This window comes from Cnephaeus nilssonii, assembly GCF_951640355.1.
Source record: "Cnephaeus nilssonii genome assembly, chromosome: 10".
Lineage (NCBI taxonomy): Eukaryota > Metazoa > Chordata > Mammalia > Chiroptera > Vespertilionidae > Cnephaeus > Cnephaeus nilssonii.
The window spans coordinates 84,223,423-84,235,844 of NC_137081.1; positions in this window are offsets into that span (position 1 = coordinate 84,223,423).

Consider the following 12,422-nt stretch of genomic DNA (forward strand, 5'->3'; position numbering starts at 1 on the left):
GAGAAGAGAGAGAGCCAGAATTTCCTTTGTTTGCAAGTTTATATATTACGTTTCCTGTGCTTTCAGTGGCCATGCCTATTCTGGCACCGACTCACTCACAGGTGTGATTGATGGGCAAACAGGTAGGCACCCTCCCACGTCACTCAGACCTTACTTGGCATGTGTCTAACTTGCCTTTGTCCAGTCCCTTCCTCCATCCATCAGTGGGGGACAGACTGGAAAGTGTTAAATGCAGCTTTTGGCAAAGCTGTATAAATGGCATCCCTATGTTATCTGGTCTCCCCTTTCAGTCCTTTTCTACTAAATGATAATTAGGTTATTATAATGGCATCAAAAGCAGCCAGAGAAAAATGACAGACCCTTTATAGTTGTGAAATTATAATGGACTTCTTAACAGTGTCAATGGAAATCAGAAAATAGTGGCCTAATGCAGAAAATTCATTGTCAACATAATATTGTAAATCCAGCAAAACTGATTTTCAAGAAAGAAAGAAAGATAAGCATATTTCAGATTTGATAAGAATATTTCAGATATACAAAAATTTAGAATTTCCCAATAGTTCTTACCCAAAGAGCTTCTAAAAAGTATACTTCAAATAGAAGAAAAGTGATCCTAGGTCCTCCAGGGTCAGAACAAATATCAACACAGGAACTATCCCTTCAAAGGAGCCACACTTTGATGGTCCCAGGGCCATAAACTGGGTGTGGCCAGGGAACGAAAGAAGGATAGCCCTACCAATACCACTGGGACCCCAAGGTGACTGGGTATGCACAAACTGAGCCTCTCTGAGGAGCAATGATAGAAGCTGGGAGGGAGGAGATAGACACTAAAATAATCCAGCCAGTCACTTAGGAGCAAAAGTAGGGTGGAGGTGGGGGAAAGGACCAATACCTAGGAGTTGCTACAATATATTATCTAAAATGTCCAGTTTCCAACAAAAAATTATGAGGCATTTAAGAAACAGGAAAATATAACCCACACACCATGGAAACAAAACAGGGAAATAGAAGAAACTGCCTGTGGAAATGACCAGATATCAGATTTCACACAAAAAAGACTTCAAAACCCCATTATAAATATGCTTAAAAATGAAGGATAAATGAAGATATCCACAGGTAAACAAAACTGATAATTAATCATTAGCATTCCTGCCATAGAAGACACATAAAGGAAGTTCTTCTGCCTCAATTAAAAGGACACCAGACAATAACTCAAACCCACATGAAGAAATAACACCAGTAAAGGTAACTACGAAGGTAAATATGGAAACATGTAACTGTATGTTTTTATTTATAGCACCTCCTACCTGATTAAAAAGATAACACATAAAACAATAACTACATATCTGGTTGATGGGCACATAGTGTATAAAGATGTCATATCTGCAATAACAGAACAAAGGAGGAAGAATGGAATGGAGTATAAAAAAAGTAAAGTTTTTGTGTATTACTGAAATTAAGTTAGTATTAACACAAACTAAATTGTTATAAATTAATATGTAAATTATAATTCCCAGGGCAACCACTAAGAAAATAATTTAAGATATATAGCAAAAGAAATTACACGGAATTGAAATAGTACACTAGAAAATACCGGGTGGGGCAAAAATAGGTTTACAGTTGTAAGTACCTGAAACACAGGAATTTATTCTTGTATTATTATTTATTAGTTATTGTATTATTTTCCATACAAACAACTGTATGTCCACTTTTGCTCTACTCTATATTTATTTAACACAAAAGAAAGAATGGAGAAAATGAAGAACAAAAAAGAAAAATTGAAAATAAATATCAGAATGGTAGGCATAAATCCTACCTTATTAGTAATTACATTAAATGTAAAAAGATTTAATACTCCAATTAAAAGGCAGAGATTGCCAGAATGGATTTTTTTAAATAATGATCCAACTATCTATTAGCTGCAAGAGACACACTTGAGATTCAAAGTCACAAATAGTTTTAAAGTGAAAGGATTAAAAAGACATTCTCTGCAAATAGTAACCAAAAGAGACTGGAATGGCTATATAATAAAAGGCAAACAGACTTTAAGACAAAATTTGTTGCTGGAGATAAAGAACATTACATAACAATAAGAGAGTCAGCCAATCTAGAATACATTACAGTTACAAACACAAATGCACCTAACAAGACTCCCAAAATGCATGAAGTAAAAACTGTCAGAATTGAAGGAGTAAATACGCATTGACCTAAGAACCAGGAGGTCACAGTTCGATACCTAGTGAGGGCACATACCTGGGTTTCGGGAATCCAAAGAGGACCACACCAAGACACATCATAATTAAAATGCCAAGGGCAAAAGACAAAGAGAGAATATTAAAAGCAGCAAGAGAAAAACAGTTAGTTACCTACAAGGGAGCACCCATACAATTGTCAGCTGATTTCTCAACAGAAACTATGCAGGCCAGAAGGGAGTGGCAAGAAATATTCAAAGTGATGAATAGCAAGAAATTACAACCAAGATTATTTTACCCAGCAAAGCTATCATTCAGAATTGAAGGTCAGATAATAAAGAGCTTCACAGATAAGAAAAAGCTAAAGGAGTTCATCACCACCAAACCAGAATTATATGAAATGCTGAAAGGTATTCTTTAAGAAGAGGAAGAAGAAGAAAAAGATAAAGATAAAAATTATGAACAACAAATACGTATCTATCAACAAGTGAATCTAAAAACCAAGGGAATAAAAAATCTGATGAACAGAATAAACTGGTGAATATAATAGAATCAGGGGCATAGAAAGCGAGTGGACTGACAAATTCTTGGGGGAGAAGGGGAGTGGGAGGTGTGGGAAGAGACTGGACAAAAAGTGTACACCTATGGATGAGGACAGTGCAGGGGAGGTAAGGGCAGAGGGTGGGGTAGGAAACCGGTGGAGGGGAGCTATGTGGGGAAAAAGAGAAACAATTAATAATCTGAACAATAAAGATCTATTAAATTTAAAAATAAATAATAATAAAAAAGGTGCACATCACAAAGCCCAACACCCTTTCCCGAGAAAAACACACAACAATTAGGAATAGAAGGGACCTTCCTCAGCTATGAAAGCCCATAGCTAACATATGATGGTGGAAGACTGAGCACTTTTCTCCTAAGATCAGGAGGCAGAGCATGTCCACTCTCACCAACAATGTGCTGGAGTTCTATCCAGGACAAGTAGGCAAGGAAAAAATTAATAAGGCATCCAGATTGGAAAGGAACAAATAAAACTATCTCTGTATACAGATGACCTGATGTTATATATAGAAAATCGTAAGGATTCTATTAAAAATTACAGCTAATAAATGACTTCATTAAGGTTACATGATATAAGTTTAATATACAAAACTCAGGTGTATCTCTATGTCTTAGCAAAGAAAATGCAAAAAATGTTAATAAAAAATAATTTCATTAAAAGTACCATCAAAAAGACTAAAATACTTAATAATAAATTTAACACAATTTTGTAAGTACACCGAAAACTATAAAACATCATTAAAAAAAATAAAGGCATAAGTAAGCAGAAAGACACCCGTCTTTAGGATTGGAATTTAATATTGTTAAGGTGACATTATTTCCCAAATTGACCTACAGATTCAATCCAATCTCAATCAAAATTCCATCTGGTTTTTGTTCTTGTTTTTTGTTTTGCAGAAATTGACAAGCACATCCTAAAATTCACATGGAAAGGCAAATACAGAATAGACAAAATTATTTTCAAAAAGAACAAAGTTGAAGGACTCACACTTCCCAAATTTAAAACTTACTATAAAGCTACAGGAAGTAAGACTGGCATAAGAATAGACATATAGATCAATAGAATAGAATTTAGAGCCTAGAAATAAATCTGTGCACCCATGGTCAATTGATTTTCAACAAGGGTGCCAACTGAATAGTGAAAGAATAGTCATTTCAATAAAGATGCTAGGACAGCTATATAGTCACATGCAAAAGAAAAAAAATTAGACCTCTACCTCACACCATATATAAAAATTAACTCAAATGGATCAAAGACCTACATGTAAGAGCTAAAACTCTTACATAGATGTGAGTCTTCATGGCCATGATTTAGGCAATGATTTCTTAGATATGGCACGTGAAGCACAAGCAACAAAAGACAAAATAGATGAATTGAACTTCATCAAAATTAAAAACTTCTGTGCTTCAAAGGACACCACCAAGAAATGAAAAGACAATGTCAGAATGGAAGGAAATATTTGCAAATCATTTATCTGATGAGAATTTGTATCCAGAATATATAAAGAACTCTTACAACCCAAAATTAAAGATAAATAACTCAAATTTTAATGGACAGAACCAAGATGGCAGCAGAGGTAAGCACCAGTACTTGCTGCCCCTCACAACCACATCAATACCACAACTAAATGGCAGAACAACTACCACCCAGAACTGTGGGAAGGCTGGCTGAGTGGAAGTTCCACAACTAGAGAGGTGAAGAAAGCGCATTGAGACTGGTAAGAGGTGCAGAGGCGCGGAAAGTGTTGGCACCTGGATGTGCTGCTCTTTTAATCCGGAGGGAGATACAAGCTCCCGCTTGCTCTGAACTCCAGTTCCGGGCAAGACTCTGGGGGACCCAGGCACATACGGGGAGAAACTGGACTGTCTGGCATCAGGACAGGAACGTGAGGGTGGCTTTCTCTTAGAGGGGCTCGCAGTAATCATTGTTCCTGCACAGGGGTGCAGGATGCAGAGAACCGGGGACTTCTCCGGTTCAGGGCTGACTGGCAGCCACTACTATTTGCTCTGCCTTGGTGATTCCCAGAGACCCTGCCCAACCCAATTTACAACCCCACCCAAGGTGTGCGCATCAGCTTTTGCATATGAATGGCCTGTCCTTTCACCTAAAACCTGTCAAACTGCAGGTGGGTCAGAGAGCCCCATAGCTTCCAAAAGAAGCCCCAAGGCCCTGCTGGCCTTGCTTCATAGCTGGACCTCATCTGGGCTCTTCCAAACTCCATACAAAGAGGAGGAATCTGCAGATGTCTTTGTAGCTTCTGCTGGGCAGCCCCAGACAGTGGCTGACCTTGCACCTCCTTGGAGACCCAAGAGCCAGTGTACCTAGTGGTCAGAGTGAGACCATAGAGGATTACAACTCTTCACATCCATAAGAGACACACTCAAGGGGCAGACTCAGTGAGCACCAAAGCCCCACTAAAGCAAGTCCTGCCCCAAAAGGGTATCTCCTGTGCAACAGATCTTCCAGTGTAGACACAGCTGGTCATCATAGCCAATTGGCCTGGAGGTCAATTCTTCCCAGTGATACCAACAGCAATCAAGGGTTAACTACAACAAGACTGTGCAAACAGCCCACAAAGGGGTGCACCAAGAGCGTCCACCTCAGGTTACTGGAGAGGCTGAGCCACTGGGCCCTATAGGACACCAACCTCACAAGGCCACTCCATCAACTCAAGGAGACTTAGCAGCTACCTAGTACATAGAAACAAACACAGGGAAGCAGCCAAAATGCGGAGACAAAGAAACAAGTCACAAATGAAAGAAATGAATGAAAGTAAAATACTGGATATAGAGTTCAAAACCACGGTTATAAGGCTACTCAAGAATCTTCTAGAAACCTCCAAGAAATTTAGCGAGACCCTCAAGGATATGAAAAAGGACCAATCAGAAATTAAGCATACACTGACTGAAATAAAAAATAATATACAGAGATCCAACAGCAGACTAGAGGATCCCAAGAATCAAGTCAAAGATTTGAAATACGAAAAAGGAAAAAACACCCAACCGGAAAAGAAAAAAGAAACCAAAAATATGAAGATAGTGTAAGGAGCCTCTGGGACAACTTCAAGCGTACCAACATCCGAATTATGGGGGTGCCAAAAGAAGAGAGAGAGCAAAATATTGAAAACCTATTTGAAGAAATAATGACAGAAAACTTCCCCCACCTGGTGAAAGAAATAGACTTACAAGTCCAGGAAGAGGAATCCAAAGAGGACCACACCAAGACACATCATAATTAAAATGCCAAGGGCAAAAGACAAAGAGAGAATCTTAAAAGCAGCAAGAGAAAAACAGTTAGTTACCTACAAGGGAGCACCCATACGACTGTCAGCTGATTTCTCAACAGAAACTATGCAGGCCAGAAGGGAGTGGCAAGAAATATTCAAAGTGATGAATAGCAAGAACCTACAACCAAGATTACTTTACCCAGCAAAGCTATAATTTGAATTGAAGGTCAGACAAAGAGCTTCACAGATAAGAAAAAGCTAAAGGAGTTCATCACCGCCAAACCAGTATTATATGAAATGCTGAAAGGTATTCTTTAAGAAGAGGAAGAAGAAGAAAAAGGTAAAGATAAAAATTATGAACAACCAAGTGACAACAAATACATATCTATCAACAAGTGAATGTAAAAATCAAGTGAATAAAAAATCTGATGAACAGAATAAACTGGTGAATGTAATAGAATCAGGGGCATGGAAAGGGAGTGAACTGACAATTCTCGGGGGGAAGGGGGTGAGGGGGATGCAGGAAGAGATTGGACAAAAAATTTTACACCTATGGATGAGGAAAGTGGGGTGGCGGGCGGTAAGGGTATGGGGTGGGGTGGGAACCAGGTGGAGGGGAGCTATGGGGGAAAAAGGAGGAACAACTGTAATAATCTGAACAATAAAGATTTATTTTAAAAATTTTAATGGACAATGGCTCTGAATAGACATATATCTAAAAAAGATATAAAATTATCCAAGAAGCACATGAAAGGAGGCTCAACATTATTAGTTATTAGGGAAATGCAAATCAAAATCAAAATGAGATGCCATTTTACACCCACTAGGAAAGCTATAATCAAATTAAAAATGTGTTGGCAAAGATGTGAAGTAGTTGGAGCCCTCATACATTGCTGGAATGTAAAGTGGTATAGCCACTTTAAAAAACAATTACCTTAGGCAGAACCTCAAAAAGTTAAACATGGGAACCAGAAAATCCACTCCTAGGTATATACTCAACAGCATTGAAAACAAATGCTCATACAGAAACATGTGCACGAATGTTCATAGCAACATAATTCATATAAGCAAAAAAGTGGAAATCACCCAAATGTCGGTCAATTGATGGTTGAATAAAGGCTACAGCAGGTGCCAGGGGAAGCGGGAGGAAGCGGTGGTCTACCTGACAGAGCTAAGAATTTCAAACAGCCAAGGCAGCGGGGTCAGCCAGTGGGCCCACGGGAGAAAGCCTGGGTCAGGGGGAGCTAGCTGGTCACTTGCTGGTGAGGATGAGGGGCAGTGTCTGAAGGGGCCAGAAAAGACTGGGCCTGAGAAACCCTAGGACTGACCAGCCCAGCTCCTGTCCCTGACAAACCCCAACAGAGGAGTTAACAAAAAAGCCAGAAGAGGGTGCTCTAAAGTTGTGAAATTAGAACAATTCTGAAATTACTAGAGGCCCGGTGCACAAAATTTGTGCATGGGGGGAGGGGTGTGTGTGTCCCTCAGCCCAGCCTGCACCCTCTCCAATCTGGGACCCCTCGAGGATGCCCTCCCCTGCAGGCCTGGTCACTCCCAACTGCCTTCCCCTGAAGGCCTGGTTGCCCCTAACTGCCCTCCCCTTCAGGCCTGATCGCCCCCAACTACCCTCCCTTGCAGGCCTGGTCCCTCCCAACTGCCCTCCCCTGCCAGCCATCTTGTGGCAGCCATCTTTGACCACATGGGGGTGGCCATCTTGTGTGTTGGGGTGATGGTCAATTTGCATATTACCTCTTTATTATATAGGCTACCTCCTTTCCAAAAGTTCAGGAAACCTCATATTATTAAACATAAGTAACAGAAAATGGTTGAAGTCGAACCCTGTATCATTGTTTAAAGAAAAATAAGGATCAAAATAACATCTCTGCAGACAATAAAGCATGCTAGTGAATCACAGAGGTGAATACCATCACCGAATAGTTCAAATTGGCCAAGGAAGGAGGGGAGATGGAATGGGAGCCTACAGATTAAAGGAGAGCTAACAGACATTCAAAAAAGAAAAGTAAAAGCAGGCAAAGCTACGTTGTCGTAGTTAGGAATGGGCGACATTGCAGCAAAGAGGAGTAAAGAGGTGACTGGCACAGAGTCAGGCTGGAGGAGGGCGGGCACTGTGTGTGGGACAGAGCTCGCAGGCCGGCGGCCAGGGTCAGCCTCCGGTCTCCTTACCCTGGGGGTGTTCAACACTGTTCACATTTTAATTCATTCACTTTTCATTTGGTTTTATGCTACATATACATGTGTGTGCATAATTACCACCTAATTTTTTTTAAGAAGAGCATGTTCTTAGTATTGTTCATAATTGCCCAAACTGGAAGCAACCCATTATCGCTCAGCAACTAAAAGAAACCTATTGCTCTGGTGAAACTTAGAAACATGATACAGAGTGAAAGGAGCAGGTAGCAAAAAAACAGTTAGCTGTGTGATACAGCTTTTATAAGCTTCAGAAAGCAAGCAAAAACTAAACAATACATTGTTTAGGGATACATACATACATTTGTGATTTTTAAAACCACACTTTTAAAAAGCAAGCAAATGATAAACCCAAAATTCAAGATGGTTTTTACTAGTATTTCTGGAGAAGCAATGAGGATGGGCTAGGGTAGGTTTTCTCAGAAGTTGCATGGAAGTTAACAGTGTGCTTTGCGCCCTGGCTGGGTGGTTCACTTGGTTGGAGCGTCATCCTGTGCACCATTCCCAGTAAGGGCACATACCCAGGTTTCGGGTTCGATCCACGGTCAGGGCCCATAGAGGAGGCAACCAATTGATGTTTCTCTCTCACATCAATGTTTTTCTCTCTCTCCCTTCCTCTCTCTCAAATAATTTTTTTGAAAACAATTAAATAAAACAGTGTACTTTTCATTGTTTTGTTTCACAATTTACAAATATGTTTTTATAATGCCCAACCAGCCTGGCTCAGTGGTAGAGCATTGACCTCTGAACCAGGAGGTCACGATTTGATTTCAGTTCAATTCCTGATCAGAGCACATGCCTAGGTTGTGAACTCGATCCCCCGGGCATGCAGGAGGCAGCTGATCGATGATTCTCTCTCATCATTGATGTTTCTATCTTTCTCTCCCTCTGTCTTCCTCTCTGAAATCAATACAAATATATTTTTAAATATATGTTTTTATATTAAGAATTTTATCAGATCTGCATGTAAAACATTTTAAAATTAAACATATTACTCCCATTTATCAGCCATTTGTTCACTCATTCAGTCACTCAACAAATACTGTGTGCCCACTATATGCAGGCCCTGTGCTAGGGTCCAGGAGAGAGCAGTGAACAAGACCGACAGCGCTGCTTCCCTCTCGTAGCTCACAACCTCCTGGGGCTTAGGTCACTGGGGATGGTGCTGAGCGTGAATAGGAAGTAAGAGCCAGAAGAATCCGAAATGAAAATAATCAGTTTCAGGATACCTGAGAGATAGCTTCTTGATATCACCTGAAGGAGGTGATTTTAAAATTAATATAATTAAACAGCCAACAGGAGACAGCAGGTAGGCACTCCAAGACAGCGGCTCCCAACATGGCCACTTCAGTTCCAATTGTCTTAAAAATATTACACACACACACACACACATACACACATATGCCACATATGCATACACACATACACACACACATTATTCTGAGTGTATGTCCTCCCTACATTTCTGTGTTAGGATCGTCTTGTCCTTTCTGTACTACCCGTGATGACGGATGGTTGTTGGGCTTTGTTACTTATGTAGGGAAGTATGAATCTGTTCGTTGGCTTGTGTGTTTTTTTTAATTGATTGATTTTAGAGAGAGGAGGAGGAGGAGGAGGAGGAGGAGGAGGAGGAGGAGGAGGAAGGAGAAAGAAGGAGGAAGAGGAGAAAGAGGAGGAGGGGGAGGGGGAGAGGGAGGAGAAGGAGAAGGAGAAGAAGGAGAAAACATTGATTTGTTGCTCCATTTATTTATGCATTCATTGGTTGATTCTTGTATGTGCCCTGATTGGGGATCGAACCCACAACCTTGGTGTATTGGGACAATGCTCTAACCAACTGAGCTACCTGGCCAGAGCTGGATTTGTTTTTAATGCACTTACTTATTAAATAAAGAGCTGGCAAATCCACATCAATCTCTAAGATTTCAGTTATTTATTATTTAAATCTCAGAGTCTGAGAACTGTGGTCCAGAGTCAGGCTAAGACCCAACACTCTTTATTTTTTTTTAATTTCTTTATTGATTAAGGTATTACATATGTGTCCTTATCCTCCCATTGCCCACCCAACCCCACTCATGCCCTCACCTCCTGTTGTCTGTGTCCATTGGTTAGGCTCATGTGCATGCATACAAGTCCTTTGGTTGATCTCTCCCCCTTACCCCCGCCCTTCCCTACCTTCGAATGTAGGCAGATTGAGCTCACTTTCCTAACAAGTCACCAACAGGATGAGGCAGTGGGGAAGCACTTGCTTGGGTTCAGAGGGGCCTGGGCTCATCTCCCAGCGCAGCTCTGCCCCAGTCAGCAGAGTGGCCCGGGGCAAGTTCCGCAGCTTATCTTAGCTCAGCAAACGACACACAGGTGTGGTGACAGATAAGAGAGATAATATGTGTTAAAGAAGATAAAGCACTCAATGATAATTCTGTGTAGCTCCACCCCTGCTACATACTAGCTCAAAGCAGCAGTGTGTGTGTGTGTGTGTGTGTGTGTGTGTGTGTGTGTGTGTGTGTGCCTGGACATAAGATTACAAATACATCTACTCCTGCAAGATGCCTCTACTGTAGAATCAACCTGTAAGAAGTTTTATCTGAAGTTCTGGGGATCCTCTGAGTGGAGTATGCTGTGTTCAAGGTCAAATGCTTAATCAGAGAGTCACTGATTCATTCTGTAGGCCAAGGTAGCAGCCAACCGTCCTCATTTTAGTTCACCTTCACAATATCTGCCACTTCCAGATGGTGCGTGAACTTTTTTCTTTATATCGATGTTTCCTTCAAATCAACTCACTTTTTCTTTGAATGCATCAATTTTTCGAGTGCTCCTTGTGGAAGCAGCATAGCACAGAGCTTAAGAACAATATCCAGAGCCAAATGGCCAGGTTTCAACACTGATTCCACCACTTTCTAACCAGATTTAACCGCTCATGCCTCAGTTTCCCCATCTATAAAAGAGGATTACACTGTGCCCTAGCCAGTTTGGCTCAGTGGATAGAGTGTCGGTCTGTGGACCGAAGGGTCCCGGGTTCGATTCTGAACATACATTGGTTGCAGGTTCCCTGGCCCTAGTCGGAGTGTGTGCAGAAGGCAACCAATCACATGGACCCCAAAGCCTCTGCGCTAACCACTGTGTCGCTGTGCCCATAGGATTCCCAAAGGGACCGCCATGGGTCACTGGGTTTGTGTAGCTTTTATTTAGGTGTTTATGTCTGTGTCTCTCCCACATCCATGTTTCTCTCTGTCTCTCCCTATCCTCTCTAAAAATCAATGGAAAAATATCCTTGGGTGAAGATTAAAAAAAAAAAAGAGGATGACAATTCTTGTCACAGACAGAGGTTTATAATTAGGTTATGGGACTCATAGAAGTTTCTCTTTGCAAAGTGTTTGAAACAGGCTTTCCACCGAGTAAGTGTTATATGTTTGCTAAACAAATACCCCTAATATAAACAGAAAGCCAGAATTACTTGCCATCAAAATCTTAAAACAAATAAAACCTTAAAATAAATAAAAACAAAGTGGTGTTATTAAATCCTAGCTATATATTTACCTGCTAACATGCTTAGTGGAGTAGCCCTGGTCTCTCTTTGAAAGTATAAAACAGAGCCCAGCTGGCATGACTCAGTGGTTGAGCATTGGCCCATGAACCAGGAGGTCACTGCTGGATTCCCGGCTTGCAGGCTTGATCCCAGTAGGGGCATGAAGGAGGCAGGCAATTGACGTTTCTCTCTGATCGATGTGTCTATTTCTCTACCCTTCTCCCCTCCTCTCTCTAAAATCAATGAAATATATACTTAACTAGAGGCCCGGTGCACCAGTGGGGTCCCTCAGCCTGGCCTACACCCTCTCGCAATCTGGGACCCCTCGGGAGATGTCATAGGCCCAGTGCACAGATTAGGCCTGATCCCCACAGGCCAGGCCGAGGGACCCCACCAGTGCACTGGGCTTCTAGTATGTATATAAGATCTTTGGTTAATCTCTTCCCGCCCTCCCCCACCCCCCTTTCCTCTGAGATTCATCAGTCTGTTCTGTGTTTCCATGCCTGTGCATTGAATGTCTGCCCCCTGGTTGTCGTAGCTACCAGTTGAACAGTTGAACGGTCACTTAGGCTTTTATATAGAGAGATTATATATATATATGTGTGTGTGTGTGTATATATATATATATATATATATATATATATATATATATATATCAGAGAGGAGGGAATGAGGCTAAGGAAATCTCCAGGACAGGGCAACACCCAGCTGTGG